Source organism: Ammospiza caudacuta, chromosome 1, assembly GCF_027887145.1.
Source record: "Ammospiza caudacuta isolate bAmmCau1 chromosome 1, bAmmCau1.pri, whole genome shotgun sequence".
Lineage (NCBI taxonomy): Eukaryota > Metazoa > Chordata > Aves > Passeriformes > Passerellidae > Ammospiza > Ammospiza caudacuta.
In genome coordinates, this window is record NC_080593.1 from 66,785,799 (window position 1) to 66,808,285 (window position 22,487).

At 40.1% G+C, this 22,487-nt stretch overlaps 1 long non-coding RNA gene across 1 annotated transcript; it reads right to left on the reverse strand.

Annotated features, from left to right (window-relative positions):
- Positions 1-385: 385 nt before the first annotated feature.
- On the reverse strand, positions 386-11,867 carry LOC131566741 (uncharacterized). The gene is made up of 5 exons (XR_009275594.1): positions 11,819-11,867; positions 10,557-10,597; positions 10,292-10,367; positions 8,575-8,680; positions 386-934 (listed from the first exon to the last, which is right to left on the reverse strand). It is a non-coding gene; the product is annotated as an uncharacterized LOC131566741 (long non-coding RNA).
- Between the last annotated feature and the right edge of the window lie 10,620 nt (positions 11,868-22,487).

Below are 22,487 nucleotides of genomic sequence, written 5' to 3' on the forward strand. Positions count from 1 at the left end.
CTCTGCCACACATCCACCTCTGCTTTACAGCAGGGGTTAGCAGCTATGACATAAGTGCAATGGCACATTAGGAGGAAGCCAATGTCAGCATCTGGCTCCCAAACCAGATGTTGATGTGCTGCACAGCATTTAAATTTCTTGGATTTCCACTAGAAAACACAAAATCAATTTGGAAAATAAAAACAGAAATGAGACATTTCTTTGTCTGATCTATGTCTTACAGGTCACTGAATAAGCCTAGGAAATACTGGGAGAGATCCTGAAATACAGAGAGTTCATCCATGAAATACATATAGTGGAAGAGTCCCTATCTGAAATACTTATAGCATAAAACTTCTTCAGGGAGAAGATACATACATACACAGAGATGCACACACAAGAAAGGTATTAAAATAAAATTTAATGATAGGAGAAACATTTTTAACCTATCTGCACAGTTTATTCCTCTCAAATGTGTTAGGGTGCAATAGCTGCCCTGACACACATGGTCTTGCTAAGAATGCAGAAGTGGTTTTTTAAACTTGGCTATGTTTGGAAAAAAGTACTACATCTCTAGTCATTCTCTGGCAAAGTGCAGTATATCTAATTTTGTTAAATTCCAAAACATACTGTACACCAAAGTACTTGTAGGTGTGAAGGAGAATGTCAGGGATGAGTCAAAGATTAATACCTAAATTATAAAATGTGAAATGGGAATTGCAGTCTTAAATATCACGTTAAGAAACAGGAAGTATTTACCTAGGCTAAAGCACCACTTGCATTGTAATAGGCAAAATGCTGCTTCTTTTAGTTACAAAGGAGTCTTTAATAGTCCCAGGCTTGAGCAGGAAGATGCATAGGGTGGAGTGGCAATTTGATGAGACCTTTACAAACTTCAGCAGACCTCTAATCCATTGCAGCACTCACTTCAGTCATACCTAACAGGTCCACTGTTCTGCAGAAAAATGGTGAGCTTAGAACGGTACTTAGAAAAATGGATGTTTGACTAGTTTATTTCCTTCAAGCACACCACTTCTTCCACTACTGCACTGCAAGACTGTCAGATAAAGTTTTCCACTTTCACCGATCTGCCCCTTCAGTTACCTCATTGTTCTGTTTTTCATATATCGTTACAAAATTTCCTTTTGCTTTCTTAAACAAACAAACATGTCTACCTTAGCACTAATCTTAACAAACCAAAAAAACCCTCTCTACACGATGCTGTCAATGCTTTCTTCTTTCTCATTTTTACATTTTGCCTCTTACATTCAATTGTCAACTCTGTGTCAGGATTGCTTCTTTCCTGTGTGCGTGGAGTCCTAAAATCATACATGGAGCTTTTAAATGCTAGGTTAAAAACCCCCAATAAATAGAGCATAAAAGACTAGAGTTTTAATCAGCTTGTTATTTTCTCAGTGTCACTAAGCACAACACCTGGCAAAGGCCCAAGGGTATTTTTTTAAAACATAGTTGAAGAGACAGTAATGATGTCTCCTTTGATTCATAGGCAAACATGTGGAAGTGGTTCTAACAACATTCAAAACCAAGTTTCAGCTGATTCTTGGAGCTTTACCAACTAACTTCTGTTTCAATAATCAGTGCCCAGTGAGTCCAGTGCTGCTCAAACCACATGCTTCAGCAACTAATACTTTGCACTGCTCATTAGCTGGTGACAAATAAGATACAAAAATAAAACTTTGGGAAGCAGACCTAAATAGACTTGTCAATTGGTTATAGAGAACCCTGCCAAAAAGTGACTTTATTTTTATTAAAAGAAAAATAGGTTCATCAAATAAATAGTTCCAGAGATCAGACTTCTGAAGCCCTGCTTTTTAATCAGTTAAAAATACTGAATACACACATATTTTTAGTAGAACTACTAAATGTCACTCCCTGACATCAGCCAGCTCAGACTCACTTTACCCCGAGGTAACCCTTTCTTATTTTAGCATCTTCAACAAGTCTTAAGATGACTTGAGCTCTGTTCTTGACTGTTTAGTCCTCTGCTTATCAGAACAAAATTACTAAAGAAGGTAACCAGAAACAACAGGGATGAGAAACCTGCAGGTAAGTTACTGCCCTTGTGATTCCCCTAAATCCTTGATACTGTCAGACTATGTTTATGGCCAAAAGCTCAAGGTCTCCTTCATGCAGCTTTTCCTCTGTAGTTTGTTGTGTTTTCCTTCTAGCTATTTCTTATATTATGGAGACTCAGGCCCTTACTTTGCCATCTCTTGATACAAGTTACTTCATCTAATATGTGGTTGGGCCAGATAAATAGTCCTCGAGATACAACTCTATTTATCAAATCTCTGCTATAAAGAAAATATAGAGAATTTCTTGCTATAAAGAAAATATAGAGAATTTCTTTCTATAAAGAAAAGTGACTAAACAAATTGAATTGATACTCAGAACATGTAAATTAAACTCAGAAAGTAAATCTAACTGAATGCCTGTAAGGATGCAGACTGCTGCACTTGGAATATACTAAAACACAGAATATTTACAAGAGCCCTGGCAGAGGAAGTTGTTGCAACTCTATAAACTTCAAGGCCTAAAAGCTTACATAATCAGTCTGAATGTTTTGCGATGATTTTACTAAACAATCTAGCACATCTATATCACTGCACTTGGTGTTGAGTATGAAAGTCAGTCCTATAAAACCAAGTAGAACAAGCATTGCATTATAGAACAGAATCACTACGGTTAAGTAATCTAATGGCAGCAACAGAGCTGTTAAAGTCCCAAAGTTAATTTCTGGGATTCTGCTTTAAGCCTATGCCATAGTTATTGCAAAGCATCTCACAAACAAGCCAGCTCACAGTACAATATTCTCAGCAATTAATGAGTTAGCACCTATAAAATTACAAGAGCTCAAAGATTTCCTTTTTTTTTTTTTTTTTTTTTGCAACTGTGCCAAATACTACAAGCTCATAGATGCTGTCAAAGCCTGTCAGCCTCTTACTGAGTGGGCAATCCACAGTGAGAATTAAAGAAAATCAAGGTATTCAAAGTTTGCTCAGGTATTACAATGAATGGTGGCCACCAATATGAACAATCATGTTGAAGGAAAATTTTTCAAAATCTCTATGGCCAGTATCAATCTTCTTGTTTTCAGATACAGGAAGAGGCTTGAAACCCCAAGTAGTTAGAAAGAACTGGAATGTAATGTTAGTAGTGATATTTCTACAGCAGTGTCAAGGGAATCTTGCATCTCTGAAAGAGGACAAAGTCACTAAGATAAAAATTCCAGCCTGTGAGAAATTCTTGCACAAAGAGTAATAGAAATGACCCTGGAGAAATTTTCTGAAATAGGAAGGTATGGCGTGAAACAATTAAGTTGATAAACTTTATGTGAAGCGTGGCTTCTAGTAAGATTTGGTGACGTCAATGTGTATCTGTATCATAAAAAATGCCCATAATAAAGAACCAGAGAGAAAACCTTTAACACTCTCTGTCTGCTAAGTAGGAAATTCAAGAGATCTTCATGTAGAGAACTGCAAGAGAAACCACAGGGCATTTCAGGTATAGGCTCTCACAAATATATAATTATTAGCCAGACCCATAGTCAAGTAGGGGCAGACCCACTCTAGCAAAGTAACAATTCACTCTACTTTTCTTCTTTAGCTATGACTTCTAGGAAAATTTGTTGTTCATCTACAGCAAGCACATTTGTAAATGGATCCTATAATTTTTAGGAAAAGGGGGGGGGGGGGGAACTGTGATTTTATACCTTTGAATTTTGTGTGATTGTGTATGCCTCCTTTCTTCTCACCCCCAAAATACCAAGACTAGCAAACTAGGACAAGAATTCAGACAAGTATTCAGAGTGTCATGTGAAAACCCATTTTAGGATTAAAAAAGTATGCCTTACAGCCACTACCAAAAGGTTTCCTCTGCTGGCAACTGTCAATATATGTTTGGAGTAGTTAAATTAGCTATCAGGACAGGACTTCTGGACCTGACAACTGAATATCTAGTTTGCCCTGCTTCTTCTTTTTGCCCTTCTACTTCCTTTTTAGCATGCTCTCATCAAGTCTTCTGCTTCCTGTCAGAAATAAAAGAGTTCCAGAGGAGCAAGGATCCGCTTCAAATGATTTGCCATATTGAAAAAAGAAGAAAGTGCTACTAAACTGTCTCTAGGAATGGAAAAATTGATTTTTTGTTCACAAATAAAAACAAAAGAAAGTATTAAACAAGAAGAAACAAAATTTCCAGTATCGCATACTCTGATGAAACAAAGAAGTTCAGAGAATGCGAGATATGGTCAACCTTAAAAAAAAAAGCAATGAGAAATAAAAATTAAAGTGAATAGATTTCCTATAGTCACATTAGAAATCTGAAAAAAAAATCATAGTCTAAGTGCACCTTAGATTTTTATAGAACCTGAGCAATTGCTGGAATACCACTCTTTACTTGTTTCAGAATAACAGGAGGAACAGAAACAGAGAGAATTAAATGCATTTCCCTCCCCTGATTCTGAGCTTGGACTGCATGCTGCATAATTTCATTTTGGCCTGAAAAATATATTAATATCTGGAAACATATGCCTTCTTTGCTTTTATCATCAGCAAAGTAGGTTATCGCTAGTTTTTAGCTAACAAGTATTTTTATTGCATGAAGTATGCTGAGACTTTATGTAAAGCTTGTTCTCTTTTCCATTCTATTATCCTGGCCTGTGACAGCTCTCTACTAAGTGTCCCTGTTTCATAAGCTTCATCTTGATAACACCAACATGCAAGGGAGATTTAGATAGCCAGTGGATTCATTGACACTTATTATTAAAACAGCCTATAGCAACTGAAGTTTTAGGTAATTATTTAAATATTTGCTACATTATTGTTATGGTAACAGCTAAGAACACATCAACCACTGCACTGTTTGACAAATACAGCACTTGAAATTGAATGTTTCTTTTCTTTAAAAAGTTGCCATAAAATATGCATGCATTGTCTCTATTAACAGTATTACTCTAGCACATCTCTGTTTCTCCCTTTCTTATTCTAAATTCTTGCTTGATATTACTGCAAAGCATCAATACTTATGCAAAGGCTGATTAGCATGCAGGGACTTGACAGACATGTTGGAAGGCAGAACTAACAAATTTCCAGCATACTACTAGATTATGCATTTCTCCCTGTGCATGCAAAAAGACATCGTTGTTCACGTACCTCTGATACTTCTGTTGATACTTCCATCAACATCTGTTCACAGAAGTGGCTATTGGCATGCACTTATTTGAGAATCACTATGGAAATATATGCAACTGCAGTGAAAGAAGTCCCTAGAAGATTTGAACAAATTCATTTTATCAGAATAAAAATGTTGAGGTGACTGACAGGTCTATTGTCACAGCCTTTAAGGAAACTTGCTGCCTGCTTTTTCCACTGTTAAAGCAGAATATTATTTGAGTACAAGAAGCATTACTGTGAACATAGCAATTCCAAATTCTGGTAACATTTTGCTTGGTCCCATTTCATTGTAGAGCAGTTGATGTATGTCCTCAGGGGAATCAGGCTTGGACAATGAAGGTGATATGAAGCTAAAGTGATAGTGTCATTCACCAGAAAGGACAGGCCCATTAAGGTTAGACAGTGCTTGGGACACCAAAGAGGAATCCTAAAACAACACCCTTAATTAAAATTGGCTCTCCACTTATACTCGTGGTGGTATGCAAAAGACAAATGGGTGTGATCTAACTGATGCTTTCTTGGCTACTTGTTAAGGGCGCTGGTTCAGATGTTTGTGATGAAGGCCCAACCAGGATAGCTGAGGAAATGCATTACTCTCCACTCTCTGAACAGCCTGAGCTGGACTGCTTAGAGCAAGCGGCAATGCCAAAAGTGTTGGTTGCAACAATGCTCACCTCAGTTATTATCCTCTTCCTGCAACTGTTCCAAGAGCCACACTTTAGCACATGAGCTTGAGCCTGGAATGAAGGCTTTATTTTCTATTCTATCTCATCACTTGACTTTGGAGGAGAAAGAACTGGTATTCTATATTCTACAAGTGTTTACCTCCAAGGTTTTGGTAGCTCATACAGGTAACAAAGGCAAAAGGTTGACAGACAAATGGTTTTTAGGTCTTCCTCCTTAACAGTGCATGCAACATAAAACACAGTTTTCCCCAGCACTTCATCTTTACCATGGCTGCAGAAGACAAAGTAAAGAGGGAAATTGTACTGTTTACTTTGAGGAGAAGGGACATGTAGTGAGTCCAGCAACAAGAGAATTCTGTGTCCTAAAATGCTACATGACAATTGCAGACCAAAGAGTGAGCAATTCCTTAATCCCCACCTCTGCTCTATCCTTAAAAATGTGAAGGGCTGCTACTGTGGATCCTAGTTTTCCGTTCCAACACTAAAACAACTTGTTTAGAGATCCTGCTTGATAGTGAGTCAGCTGCTTCTACACTGCATATTGTACATACAAGCATAAGTAATCTTGCCTTCCTATCACACACTGTCAAACAACAGGGGCTAAAGCAGTAGCTTAAGACACAAGCTTAAGCAAAGGCAGCCCCCCACTTTAAAAAGCAGATTAAGCATGTGACAGATGCTTTGTGATAATTTATGAATAGCGTACGTTGACCTCATTTTTGTGATGTTGATTGTATGATTATGTTTGCTTGATTTAATTAGAAGGCACAGACAAAGCCTGAAATACTTAATAAACACAAGCTACCCACTGATAAACATCCTCAGGTCAGTTTGTGATAAAACCTGAATTCTCAGCTGTGTAGAGTCTATTTCTGGGCTCCAGGCAAGGTGCTGGAATATCTTTGGTCAGTTTGAATGCTGAGATTAAAACAACTGCAGTGAGTATGCTCTAGATCCATAAAATATTATGCTGTAAAGTCAAGTGGGTTATCACAGAGGGTCAGCTGTTGAAGGGAACTTATATCACCCTGTCCCCTTGACACCTCGGAGAAAAAAACCCCCAAAAACTGTCAAGGCAAAACACCTAAAGTCAATTTCCCTACTTGTTTTCCTCTCTGTCACTGATATTGTTTCAGGATGTCTGCACGCTCAGGATAAATCTGCAGGTGCCTGCAGTCTGAGAGACTCATGAAGTACCCCAGCCTTTGGCTCACAGGGTATGGAAATACTAATATTTTGCAGCAAGTAAAGACACAAACCCTTGCATGAAGGGACTGAGCTCAGAGGCACCAGATGTAGCTAGCTCTAGTTGTTATAAATAGCAGCTTAAAGTTTCATGATTAAAATAATCTGCCCCTCACATATGGAAACTTTAAATGCATTCATAAATGTGAGATAATCCACAGGAATTCAGTGCCTCATTGTTGACCTGGTATTGTAGAAGATTTGCCTAAGGGGCAAGACCACCTGGGGAATCCTGCACAGGGGCAGGAAGGAGAGACTCATGTTCCACAGTTCCTAACCACTGGGGAGACAACATTCTATTACAGTATCTCAGAATATTTATCTCTTTGTGACCCAGACAGGGAGCTCTTATGATATGATGACATCCCTCATAGCTGAGATTCTGGGTGAAAAAGCCTGTGCTTGGGCAGGGGAGTGAACTCAGGCAAAGAGGAAAACAGAATACATGCCCAGGTAAGTTCCTATTCAGTGAGGCACACTCCGACATGGAAACCCTGAGGTACCCCGAATCTTATAACACAGAGAAAGAGTGGAGTACATCATATGGCAAAGGTCCTGGTCGCTTTAATGGGGTCAGTAGTTCCCCTGAAACCTTTTCATATTTCTGGCATTGCTTTTTCTAACTTAACTCATCACAAGACCCTTTTGCCTGAATAGTGATGTTCAATCTCCCACAGCCAGTGAACTTGTACCCCTTGCACATACCAGAAATCTGACCTTCAGCCTTATCCAGACTTCAGTGTTCATCACCACACTAGTACATGACAAACAACTCCATTCAACATTCCCTTGCTCCACCATCACAGACTGATGCCTTACTGCTGACACTGACACGCTGCCTCTCTTGCTACTCTGCTCACTCAGTCATCCATTTGCTGGAATAACCTAAGCCAGCATATACCCTGACATTTGAAGGAATGTGCAGGGCAGTAGGTTAGGGAGGTAAAGTGCTCCTGCAATATCCAGTCGTAGCTGGACAAAATTTTTTCTTTGAAATGAGAAAGATTCTATATGGAGTTACAGAAATTTTTTTTTGGCATTTGGGTCAATTTTACCAAAATGTTTACTATTAAAAATAGCTATTGCTGGATCAGGAGTTTATGACATATATGCAAAAAAGGTAAAAACATAGTACTTTGATATTTTTGATAGGGGGGTTATTTTGCTCTTCAATCACAAAATAACTTGTCAATTTAAAATTACTATCAAAATGTATTTAAAAATTATTCTCAAAATTCAAATGGAAAATATCCCCTTATTTCAGACCAATCAAGACAACTCTTAACTACAAGTGGTTCTTTTTAGTTCTTAATTCTATGATTTTCTGTTTAAATATTCATAATGTCAAATTAAAATTACTTCTTCGCCTTCCTATGTCTGTCAGAAAACATTCTTCACATTCGGCTATAATCCTGGACCCAGTTTAAAAGATTATTTAAACATGCCTTTAATTCTGAGGCTAAGTTAAATACCTGCTCAGATTCTCCACTGAATAACTATGGATGCCAGGTATGTTGAACTGTGAAACCTCTCCAACCCTTTCTTCTCTTCAACTTTTCTATGTGAGGCTTGTCTTCACTGCTCAATGGGAAAAAAACGACAGCATGTTAGAAACTGAGAAGAAGCTTCATACATACAAAGATGCTGCTCCCAAACTTTTGTTCAGCAGAGAGAAAATAAAGCAACATCTACCAAACTTCAGTGTTTGGAAGCAACATAAATTCTCTTGGGCACCTGAAAGTTCTTCCCCTGCCATCTTCTTAAACAGGTATTATTTTTCATCAAAAGACACAGAAACAAGGACTGCATAAAAAACAATAGAATAAACATTTAAAAATGCTTGTTCTATGGGCTATAATCCTTAGAGAAAGCATCTGATCAATTAAATTAAAATTATTTCCCGATCCCCCTCCAGCCTTACTGTGTACAAATAGAATAAACAATCAAATTCACACTGAAGTCCAGGGCTTCATTTTTCTCTCACTCAAACACATTTCAGAACAGACTAGGCTCCATTTGTATACACATATATTAACAAAAGAACACATTTCAATTAAAAACCCTCTCCATGTTTCAAGCTGCTTATGTGTTATACATACAGATTCATTTCACACATCGGGGGAATAAGCACACACAACCAAGCTGAAGCAGTTAACTCCTAGCACCCTTCCTTTGTTCAGCTCCCACAAATTTCTGCTGCTGGTGGGTGTAAGTCTTTTGAACTTCTTGAAAGAAAGGGAAAACTGTAGCTCAGTGTATTTAACCATGTGCTTTCCAGGGCTGCAGGCAAAACTTGAGAAGGAGCAATATGAATGTGATGTGAGCAGCTCACAGCATTCTTTGGGGCTTTTCTGTTGCTTCTGTTGCATCAATTTCATTAGGACACACAATGGGATCACCAGTATCCATGTGCCTCAGACATCACTCAGTTTACTTTAAATAGCAACAGGAGGAACAGGAGTACTTTGAGTTTTGCTCTCTGGGTTGAAAATTGAAATGAGCTGGTTCAAACAGAATGCTGGAGAATGTGCCCACTGTCCTGCATGAGGGGAAATGTCTCCCTGTTAGAGGTGCTGTTGTACTCTTCATACCTACCCTAGCTTTTAAACACAATTAAATATTCCTCTTTTGTTAGCCTTGAAGGGCATGCCTTCTACAGCTAATGCCTTGTAACAATATTGACAGACACTGTCATAACAACTACTGCACGGCCAGAGAAAGAAGCTACTGCTGACCTGACTGCAGTACAGAAGTTTTCAAATATGTTATGTAGCTAGAAGTAAAAGAATAGTTTGAAGAATAAATGAAATTTAAGAAATGGGGTAGGAAAATCTAAGGAGGCCAGAGCCAAGAATCTGTAAACAGGAAAAGCTCTTTAGAAAAGAATACAGAAACAGATGACTACCCAGCAAAATAGAAGAGAGCTTTAACTCATAATAACACCCGGATACAACAATAAAATAAATGCCTACCTCATTAAATCAGATTCATAATGCATCCAAGAAATTGTACTCCTGCTTGGTCAGAAAGCAACACACGAAATCTCTTCCACACATTTGCCTAACCCAGGATCAAGCTACCAAACTGATGAGCAAACAGAAGAAGCAAAACCTTCAAAAACCCTGCCCACCCTGCTCCTGTAACAAGCTAGGTAAGGACAATCCACTCTGACCAGGTGAAAACCATTACCCCTTTTCCTTTGGAAATCAGCACCTGGGCCACCTCCTTTAAGCTGAGGTTGTGTTGCTTTGTGGCAGATGAGAGCCTGTGAAAGGTCAGGGATTACTGAGAGGTCAGCTAAGGGAGAAAGAAAAAAAAAACATGTGCAACAAGCATCTTCCCATTATATCCCAAGGTTGCACATTTGGTTTTCTCAAGTTGGGAAAAAAAGGGAGGTTGGGCCCTGTGCTGCTCCCTGGGGAAAGGCTGCTCTGCCAGCCTGCCTCTGACTCACTGTTGTGACATCTGGTATTAAAGCTCAGGCAGTTTGAAGATCTGGAAAAGAGCATTTAAAAACCTGTTATTTCACCTGTTCCTTTGATTTTTAAATAACTGTGTTAATTCTTATTTATCACATCAGGCCCCTGAATATACTGAACATTGTTCCAAGTTATTATAACCTTCTCTCTCAAAGTGGATTTAAACCATTACAGTCTATCACATAAATCCTTCTTAGTTTGTGGATTATTGACCTGATAGGCCCAAACAGCTCCATCTGTCCTTTTAAATGGGCATGAATGCTGTGAGTGTTTATTGCTTTCAATCCTATTATTTGCAAAATGCTTTCTTTCTCTGTCTCCATGTATGTGTTTGCTTGTGCTTAGTATTCAGGGACAGCTTATTGTCATATTTTTGTCTATACCCTTTTAAATATAGGGCTTTACAAACTGCCCCCATACAGTAGCATAAGTGAATGTACTGCTACTTGAATTGGAAAATTAAGCTGTTGACTTAGAGCCAGCCTTTGAGAGTGATGTAAAAGTTGATAGACTGGAAGAACATTTGAAAGTGAAAAGGGACTCCCTTTTGAAATACTGATGTGAATCAAGTCTGAGTTAATGAAGCTTTTATAGTCATAAAGTTACTTTCAGACATCTACTCTAAGTGGTTCTTTTGAAAGAGCTAAAATTATGCTCTAAGGGACATTTGTTGAAGTGAAAACAGGAGTAAAATAATTTATTACCTGTTGATATGTGTCAGGATGAGAGTATGTGGAGACAACCAGGCATTTTTCATTGGTCAGTATTTGTGGGTCAAATAATTTACCAATACTCAGTTAATCATTCTGATGTGTTGAGTCAAATATTTCTGATGGAAGTTTTAAAGTGCTATGAAAAGGTTCCTTGTGTAAGCATGCCTGTTCTTTCCTGTCCCAAGGGTGTTCTATACACAGAGTTATTCCTGTTAAACAATGTACCGGAAAGCCCGGAGACCAAATACGAAGTCAAAAATCTGCCAAATGCATCTGCTGCCCTGGCCTGATAGATTTCATTGCTGCACTTTTGTCCTTTTCCTATGGGTGAGCCACTCCACCTGGCACCAGGAGGCCAGGCCATGCAGAACACATGGTTGTGGCTTCCCAATGTGCAGAATGCTTTGCCTCTGACCTGGCTTGATTCTCTTTGCAACAAAGATTAGTGGAAAAGAGACAGTCTAGCAAGTCTGTTCAGAATAATACTTAAAAATTGTTGTCAACTTATTGCAAAAGTTCCATACCTTCTTGGTGATTTCTCATGGTTATTTCTTCACAGCACAGCCAACACACTCCAGCTTTCTTCTCCACCAGCTAACCCACTCTTTTTGTAGCACTCATCTTCTTATTGGACACAGCTGTGGCCTATTAAGGGCAGGCCTGTTCCTAATCTTTGGTGATGAGTACAGCTGCAGCTCCTCAGGTGTGAGACTGCCTTCTGCACTATCTTTATATTCTTACATTCTATCCCTCCACAAAAAATCTTACAGAAGCTAAAAAACCACTTTGCAGATGGTCTGTAATAGCTTTTGTATACAAAAATAGAGATGTCTTAGGTCTGACACTTGGTAGAGAGTGGTTTGTAACTGGCTTATACTCTTTTACAACATATGTATGCAAGGGACACACGGTTGTTTTTTCAGGGATGGGGAAACTCAGCAAAGTGAGAGGATATTTTTGGCAAGCAATTTTTGCAGCAAAAATGCCAGGTGCCTGCACCTTCTCAAATGCAGAGCTATGCCCAAAATCTGAGTGAAGTTGTGAAACACCTTTGATCATACTGTTTCGTATAAGATGGTGTTATTTTAAGTATACTTGTGTTAATATTCAGAACTCAGTCCATTTACTGCCTTTTTTTCCCTTTTTTTTTATCTAAGTGATTTATTACTGTTTTTTAAGACATCTGCACCCTCTGACCCATCTGTTATTGGACCACTGACTCACTGCAGGGTTTACCAGTGGCTAAATGTTGTTCTAAGCAGAGAGCTTGCATAAAACACTTCTTCCTTGAAGTGGAAATAATTGTATCCTAGGTGCTCACACTTTGTTTTGGCAGGGAGAAAAGTGGTTGCCTCTGGAGACAGTCCACCAAGTAGATTTTGGGAGAGGGCATCAGGTTCTCTGGCTGAAGCAATTGGAAATTCTACCCTGTTATACAAATTCAAAGCAAAATTTTGAAGTGTTTAGAAAACTTTCACTTCCCTTTTAGCACCAAATAGAACTTTTATTTTTGGGGATGAGCACATTTAATCCTGCCATGATGGATACTTAGCCTAATGGAAAAAGAGAGTGATCCAGATGTTCAGCAGCACCTTGGGCAACTGTTTCAGCAACATGCGTGAAATGCTGATATGCTTGAAGATATGGAAGACAGTGATAAAGAGCATTCTGCAGCATTAAAAATTAAAGCTTTGCTCTCTGAAATGTGAGCAGAACACTACTTAGCATTTTACATTTATCATATCCATAAGCTTTAGGATGATGTCTAGAATTCCAAGTGAATATGGTTTCCTTATTGTATAGTATTAACTAGCATTGTTATCCTACAGAAATGGTAGCTGACCATCTGATAGAAGAGCAGCTAAGAAATAAATTTGTTCATATATGTTTTATTTTTATATATAAAATATATACATATAAACATGCAAACTATATGTAGCAAATTTTACCCACAGTCACCTTAGGTACCAATAGATATATTTAACATTGAGACATTTCTAGGAAAAATCAGTACATGTATGTTTTTTCCAACTTAGGCTCATTGAAATACTGAGATAAAATTACCCAAACCCCTTTTTATCCAAGTGGTTTCTCTGCACCAAACTCAGGAATTTCCATCAGGGAAAGGGAACTGGGCATGCTACAGAAAGCTTAACTCCATCACCCTGAGTGAATGTGGGGCCAGAAGGGAACCTTTTCAATGCTCACTGTTTCTGTTTTAACATTTCAGTCACAGGAGGAGGGAGAAGGCTTTGGTGTATTACGGAAGATATTTATTTTATGAACTGTACCAATAACATGGCTTATATTCTACTTGGCAACTAAATTGGTTTCTGAGTTTATATTCACAGTAATGAAGTTTATCTAGTTAGGCTATAAAACTGAATTTACTAATCAGGCATGTGAAGATGGGTTTTGAAGAAGGTTTTTTAAGCTACTTTAGTAGCTAGAACACTGTTTTGGTGGCGATTTTAATACAGTCTTAAAAGCTGATCCAAAGAATTATGAAGGCTGAAGGAACAAAATCACTGCTGTAGTATTTTATTAAAGCAGCTCACATTATACTGAAAGCTTGTAAACTGACCTGTTTCTGTGAAAGCCACTCTTCTGCATCTTATTTTGATAGGCTAATAAAAAAGAAGGGACATTCTGTAGACACTTGCAAATTTTGGGATCAGGAGATTGAAATGTAAGAGGTAACGCAGTACATATTTTTTGATAGGAAACTGGTCCATACATGGGTTCATGCATTCGTCTTATGATAAAGGGTATGCCCCAAAACAAATTGTTATCCATAGGTCTTTCATCTTGAAACAGAGCAAAGAAAACTAAGCTGATGGTCATAATCTCAAAGCCCACCACTAGTGGGAACATAACATAGCACAAGTCTCATTACTGCCTGGAATTCTTTTAAGCTATACTGTATTGATGTCATTTAAAGGGAAAGAATGATGAATGCTCAATTAATTGTAAAATCAAAAACACACAGAGAAAATATCTGACTATTTTGGTATGTATATATGAATTATCTTCTTGGCTGCATAATTCATTTTAACATGAAATAGCCAGTTTTGCAATAAACTGGTTCTGCAGGATGGGCCAATTCTACTAAGACTTCATTAAAAAATTCATCCTGAGCCAAGTGGGAAGACTGAGGCCAGTGAAATCCATTGAAAGCTGTGGGATGTGATAACAGCATTTGAATCTTAAAGCAATTCAAAGTGGAAGTGACTGTGAATAAGCACTGGGATACTTGGGTAACGCTAAGGCAAGCTGGTAAGGGGTTTCATATATTGGAATGAAGTCTGTAGCACCTAGCTCCAGAAACCTTGAGCTCAGTGAATCCTGATGGGCTGCTGGCTAGGCAGGTTTGCCAGCCTGGGGTGTGCACACTTTCTCAGGTCAGGGCTCTCTCTCCTCTTTTCTGTTGAATTTGGCTTTCATCACAGAGTAAGGGTAGCTGAAGTGTGCAGCCCACCTCTGGTCCTCCATGCACCACTGGAAAGGTGCAAAAACTCTGCAGGGTCAGAGCTGACCCCAAATCACAGACACAAAGCCATGTTCTGGCCAGATCTCTTCTTGTACTCTGCAGGCAGAATGTAATGGAGAACGAAGCAGGCAAAGGAGTTCTAGCAAGAACATTGTTCTTTTTTTTTCCTCCAATCAGTAGACCCTCTACAAGAAAACTTACCATGACTGAGTAGAGCTTTCTTTTCAAGCAGTGAAAGTCAACACAATGTTCTGAAATCACAGCAAATATCACATTCCTGACAGCTTGATGGCATCTCCAGATGCTGAGATGAAACGATGCAGAGAAGCATAGATTATCTCATAAATATCTACACTAATCCCAAATGGTCCCAAAGGAGAAAGGTGTTCTATTTTATGAGGACTTTACAGTGTTGCTCTCTACTCCCTCAAGAGATGTGTCTGCCTATGAGCACTGGGCAAATAAAAAGCACCATTTACAGAAAGGATCCTTCTTTTATCTCTGCAGCAGCTGAAACTCCTGAGTGATCTTTTTCACCTCTTAGACACCAGAAAAACCTTTGTGGCATAAAGTTTCATGTTCCTACAGCACCTCTAGGACAGCTTTTCAGGAGAGGCCTGTGTGTGGTTCCCTAATAAAAATAATGTGTGAATAAGCATTTACAGTATACATGCAAATTGGCTTTCCAAAGCATGGAGCCACAAGACAAAGTTTATCAATCAAGGGCACCAAAGCAATTGTGAGCAGTCCCCAGAGAATTAATCCTTCAGGAATGCATGAAATCAATCTGGCAGCCTCTGAAATACACAGTCCAGTTGCTTATGTCCACACAAACATTCACCTTCTCACCATGGAAGCACTGAGGAGTGCATATTAAAAGGACTGTTTCAGGACTGAAACAGTCATTCTGCAGAAAGAAGCCAAGTAAAGACTGATTATTATTTTATCTGTGCTGAACAACATTGTAAGCAAATTACACATAATTATGACAAAATACCATCAACAACATGACAGTCTCCTGTTGTTTGCTGGGGCATTTGGCACACAGCACTGTCGAGTCAAATGTTTGTTCCCTTTCTGATGATTTGTGTTTGTTTTTTTGTCTGTTGCTTTGATTCACACTCTTGCTTCAATAAAGACTTTCTGTAATTTCATTGTGTACAGTGTTCACTGATTTACACCAGACAATTGAAATTCAGCAGCCAGTCTCCTTCATTCCTCACTGCAGGGACTGTTCCCTGTCAGAAGCTCTTCCCATTCCTTGGAAAGAGGAGACAAATGAGCCCAACCAGTGATATCCCTGAGGGAACAGGGTATACACCCTGGGATGAAGGACAGGTGGAGATCCCTCCTTACAGGAGCAGAAGATCAGTTTCCTGTAAGGACATGCTGGCAAACTTTGTGCTATCAGACTCAGATTTTGACACTCATGGCCTGGACTTGCTTGGGATTTTTGCACCACTGCTAAACCACATGGCCTTTTGGGGGACTGATGGCCTGTCCCTGTTTCAACCTTGCCAAGAAGACCCCTTTTGTTGCCTCTGGCAGCAGATGGCAAAAGCTCCTTGTAAGGAGGTGCTGGACAGTGAGATGATCTCATCTCGTTTGACTAGTCTAAACCAAGTGCACATGAACTCCAGAGGCTTTTGAAGCTTATAAAATTTAGGGAAAACACAGGGCTTCAGATTTTAAGTTGCTTGCTTTGCAAAGTTATCCTGCAGTAAAATAAAGCTTAAAAAGTGGGCAACACAACTGCAGATGAAATCTAAAACTGACAAATGCAGTATAGTTCACAAAAAAAGTCACAAGAATGACTAAACAGAGCTAGCAGTGTTAAAGCAGCATGTTCACAATTTGCCTTGCAGGTGTAGCTCCTGCCCACAGGAGAAAAAAAAAAAGCTTTAAAAATATGCAGTATATACTTAGCAACTGATCCTTGAGAAGCAAGCCAGTCCTTAATATCTTCCACATGTTTGGAAATAGAGGTCCTTCAATCGAGAAAGCCATCAGAAAGCAGGGGATTCATTAAGTACAAATTCTGTCTGGGCTTCTCCTTTTTCTGATCAGAAATGTTGTTCAGATGTGAGACCTGGTTGTGCCATTGGTCTTGGAACCCTATGCTTTTGTGTCAGCTCATGTTGAGGAGCAGAACAAAGAATCACAGCACACACTTGCCTTAGCTCTGCAGAAGAAGCGCTGGTATGAGCAGATGTTCGGCAGGCTTCGAGCGCACTGGAGTGCAGCATTTAAGGCCTTAAACTTCTGGAGAGCCGAAGGATGAAAAGGGGAGGCAGGAGGTGGACAGGGAGCACATCCCTACTGCCTCCCTGGTGGGAGCGCCTGCTGTACCCCGGTGCTGGCAGTGCAGGCACACAGACCCCTCACACACCACGCCTCTGCTTTTGAGGTCAGGCCACCGGAGATCTGAATGGAAATAAAGAGCAGCTTAGAAAACAACGCGATGCATGGAGTATTTTTCAGAGGCGAGAACAAAGGCTGCTGTTTCTCCGACAAGGCAATGAGCCCTCTAGAGGCAGCTGCAACCAGAGCATCCCTAGCATGATGGTGTGCCATGGAGGAAGAGCCCAGCCTGGAGCCCCACGCCTTTGCACCCTCTCCGAGCCCTGCTCCCTCTCCCACAGCCCTTCCCTCTACCCCAGCCCCCCAGCACCCACCCCTGCCTCCCGGTAGTTACTCCCACTTTAGCCAGTCGGCTGGAGAAGTCCTGGGGAAAGGAGCTGCAGCTGGGCACAGATACAGCAACATTTAAGGCACTATAAAAAGTTTGCAAAAAAGTTTGTCTGCTAGTACATTATGTACAGACCATTGACCAGTCCTCATCCTACATGGCACTTCTGTAAAGATTTGACAGGAATTGAGGAAAACATCTTCTCAGCTACACAGTAATCCTTTCAGAGTCAAATTGTGTTCAGAATGATCTAATCACAGCCGAGCAAGTCTTTGGTAAGAGTTGTTGAGTGCAGCAAGCAGAACCACCCCTCCACGCCTACAGGAATGGCCAGGGCATTGCATCCCCCTTAGTGCTTCCCCCTGAAGAGTGAGCAGGGAATGAATAACAGCAGAAAATTACTGGGGAACAGTAGTGAGGGTACAGGATGTCAAGCAGGCTACAGGGTAGCTTCAAACATGAAAGGTGATTAATTCCTTACTGTCAATGCTTTAATTGAAATCACAGACTCCTGCATGTTCTGTCCTGGGAAGTGGATACTGTGGGAATGCAGTGAGTTTAACCAGGCTGGTTTTCCAAGGGCTTCTGAAGCTGTGAAGCTGACTCATCTCTGGCTCCTCTGTGCTGTGTGTGAAGCAGTAGGTGGGAGGCTCGATGTGCAGCCTCCCTGGAGCAGGGGCTGTGACTGGGGTCGTGACCGTATACGGGTTGTGTTTTATCACTTTGCTTCATTTCCAACGACTTGGAACTTGTCAAAAGCAGCAGTTTAGTATATAAGAGAAGTTGTTCAGGCTTTGAAAAAACCCTCCAGGCACTTTTGAACACCTGTCTTTACAAGACAGCATAAAACCTTCCTGCAATCCCCCTGAGGAATGCGTTATGTACCAGTTGTGGGCATTCAGCTTGGTCTGGAGAAGTGCCCTGCATCTTTCCTCTGCTTTCTCTTCAAAGCTCTGAGTGATACCTATCTATCCAGCTATCAAACCACAATTTCTCCAAAAGGAGAAGCTTTCTTTTTTTTCATCCCTGTTTCCTCAAAAAAAACGTACAAATTTTGCAAAACAGTTTGTCTGCTAGTACATTATGTATAGGCCATTGTAAAATCAGCATAAAGGGCTCAACACCTTAAGCCCCTCATGACGATGTCTGTGGTATTAATTGCTGGATGATCTTGCTGTAAGACACAACAGCAAAATGGTTTCAGTGATTTCTCTTCTGAAATATCTAAGTCTACTATTAGGATTTCCTATGTCCTTACTTTTCTTAACTAGATCTTAATTAAAAAGCTAATAAAATGTTATAATTTGATTAAGAGACAGCGATAATTTAAAATATGCCGTTAATTTCTTTGCACCGCTCTCAGGTTCATCCATCCCTCTCAGGCAGAGGAGGAAAGCAAATTCGAAGCTCCAATGATATACAGAATTATCCCTTACTATATAAACCTCTCACAGGATATTTGTGGGATAATATGAAAACCAGCATGTATAAATCTCTTATTTACAGTTTAATTTATTGTGCATGTTATTTTGAAAGGTGTGATAGCTGGTTTAATTCAACTAAGAATATATGTTAGCTCGCCCTGACCTGGCTGCTTTAGGAGGGAATTCAAGGGAGGTGTTCTTGATTAAATTTTTTTTTCCTTTTCCAAGTGGAGGCAAGAATTAGATGCATATGTTCTCAAAAAGAATGCAAACATACAGTTTAATTTAATCTCTTTGTTAATTTTTTTCCCTAAACTAATAAGCCTTTTGGAATCAGCATTTTTAAGTGACTTAAGCCTACAGATTGATGCTTGGGCTGACATGTTAGCAAGGCAGGGGAGGGACGATTTATTCTTGGAAGTCTGTGACAGAACTGATGTAAAGCCTAAAAAAGATGTTTCTTTTATAAAGATGTTGGTGCTCTATAGGCAACAGTCCACACATTTCATCTGCTTGTTATGTTGTTGGTCTCTCACAAGCTCCAAACCCCCACTGCTGTAAGCAGTAGTAACAGCAATCCCTAGCCCACTTAGCATCAGTTGCCTAAACACTTGTAATGCAGCCTAGTCCTAGACTGGAAAGCAAATAGCTGGCTGATTTTTTCCCCTTGACTTTGAACTTTTGGCTAACAAAAACCTTGGTTTTCTGCAGGCATTTTTTGGTGGGGGGGGAGACAAAGTTCCAGTTTAGCCAATGCCATCTTGAAGGAACAAAAAATTTACTTTTTACTCTTGACTTTGTCTTTCAGGCCACAGAACTCTGAAGATCAGGATGAAATTTTGTCTCAGCAATGAGTAGAAAATAATAACTTATGTCTTGTCAAGCCATTCTCCTGTCTCCTTTGACAGCTCAGCCTTTGGTGGCTGCAGTGGGTCGGACATGTGGCTGTGTCATAATCCTTTTGCAAGAGCCCACCAGGAGGAAAGGAACACTGACTTGGAAGCATCCCCTGTCTTCCTCTGAAAGCATCTGGGCATTTTAACCCGTCTTTGGGTACCATTTTGCAGTCAGATGAAGAGCTCTTGCCCTTCCTTTTTGTAATTAGGGAGACATTAGGTCTGATGCCTTTCTGGTGGTTGTTTGGGATTCAGGGAAGGAATTTTGTTCTTGTCATGGCTGTCTGGTCAGTGCTGAAGTTTGGTTGGTTTTCTCCTGAGTCCAGATATCAGGTAAGTAAATTTATAATTAATGTTTTTACAGCTGGCTGGTGCCTAGGAGAAGGGACTGGCTTCCCAGCAGGCTGGCTGGGGAAAGAGGAAGAGTTGCACAGTCACAAAACGTTTTCCTTAAATGAGTTAAAATTTCCCATGTTTCAGCTTGTGTCTGCTGCCTCCTTACAGCATACAGTTCCAAGAGCCTTGTTCTGTATTTGCAGACAGCAGGTCTCCCCCTTACCCTCTCCCCTTTTGGCTGAATGTCCCCAGTTCTCCCACGTGCTCCAGCCTCGTGGTGGCTCTCTGCTAGACTGGCTCCAGGTTGTCAATGTTCTTCCTGTACTGCAGAGGCCAAAAATGGATATAACACTTCAGCTGTGGTCTCTCAATTGCAGAGGACAGGGAAATAATCATGTCATCATTCTTGCTAATGCAGCCTGCCATGCAGTTGGCCTTCCTTGCTGCAAAGATGCATTGCTGGTTCGTGTTCAGCTTGATGTTCACCAGGACCTCCAAGTTTTACCTGAAAAACTCTTTTCCTGCCAGAGCTCAGCCTGTCCTGTGCATGGGGGTACTTCTCACTAGGGCAGGGCTTGGTGCTTCCCTTGGTTGAACTTCATGAAGTTCACCTTGGCCCATTTCTCCAGCCTGATCTCCAGCATACTGACTGCCCTCCTGTTTGACATTGCCTGGAAACCTCAGAGAGAGCACTCATTCCCCTTAGCCAGTTCCTTATACAGACACCACACAATACTGGTGCTGGTAGGGGCCTCTGAGGTACCCTCCAAGGAAGTGGCTGCCATTTGCACTTCAGACCAATAATCACCACCCTTGGAGCCTGAGGGTTCAGAAGATTTTCCACCCAGCTTATTGTTCCCTCATTCAGTCCACCTCTCACCAATTTCCATACAAATCTGATCTCTAGAAGAAGGTGTGGACTAAGTTAGCACTTAAAATAACCCTTTGGATTCATACAAAACATTTCTATTGGCTTGAGAAATAAATAAATAAATTGTGGTGCCAACATATGCCAAAATCTTATTTTGTGGACTGTAAAATTGCTGCCATTTCCCACAGAGATCTGCCAAATAACCCATGGGAAAAAATATGGGGAAATAGAAAGCACTTCATATAGGCTGGCTGTTGAAAGAAGACTTACATAACTCCTATGTCAGACTGAGACTCAACCTAGTAATTTTAAAAGCATTAGATTCATTCAAAGGATAATGAATCCATGAGCTAATCTCTGGATGTCAAGTTATCACTATTATTTGATATAGACCTGCCAAATGCGTATAAACAGAGTTGTTATTGTCTTTAGTTACTGTTTGTGGAATATTCCCTGCACCATATTTGCATTACTTTTTAATTTTTGGAAATATGACATCTTGTTCTTTCAACGTGATTTGTAATAATTAGTTTCATTGTTCCTTTTCTAAGAATACCTGCTGTAATTATCTCTCCATGGTAAGGTGGGGGAAAGGATGACCACAGAAATCAAGTGATATTAAGGAAAGCTATAAACACTAAAAAATACAAAACCATAAAGAAAAGTTCCTCACAACTAATTTCTTCCAGAATATTTCAGAATTATTTTCAGCTCCCCTGGGTATTACTCTTTTTGATGTCACTGCATTATGTATAAAATCAACACTTTCAGAAAAGGGACCTGTGAATTTAGATGGCATTATTTCAGGTGCTGAAACGGAATCATTTTGCTGGAAGCTGGATTTGAAAAGGTAATGATCATTATCACTCTCTAGCAACTATTTGCACTTCCAGGTTCCACAGACGTTTTGAAAACAGTGGTTACAGATCCCTTGTGGTTCATGGAGGCCAAGCTACCAAGGTCATAAATGGAGCTGTTACCCTTTCTCCACACATTAAGCACTTACAGTGGAGCTGGGCATGTTCAGTAAACACACTTTTAAAAAGACTTTCAGTCTTTGGCTGAAGTGTTTCCAGACACTGAAGGACCCAGGCTCTGAATTTCAGACGTCATTGAATGAGAATCAGAAGCTGTCCTTTTTGTGCTTGGGCTCATGAACTATGAAAAGAATGAATAGTTCCAGATCCTCTAAGGCTTACTGTGCCCTGCAAGGGCCGCATGGTGGAATCTCCAAACTGCTCAGCTTGTGAAGACCACTGTGGCACACTGATTCTTCCAGGCCAGGCTGGATGAGGCTCTGAGCAACCTGATCTGGTGAAAAGTGTTCCTGCTCGCAGCAGGCAGGTGGAACAAGGTGATTGTTAAGGTTCCTTCCAACCCAAACCGTTCTATGATCTCTGCTTGCCCACCTGCATCTTCAGGCAGAGGGCATCTGTTGCCCAGTGAAGGCACAGCTGAAAAAAATTAAATTGTCAAGTCTGGAGCAG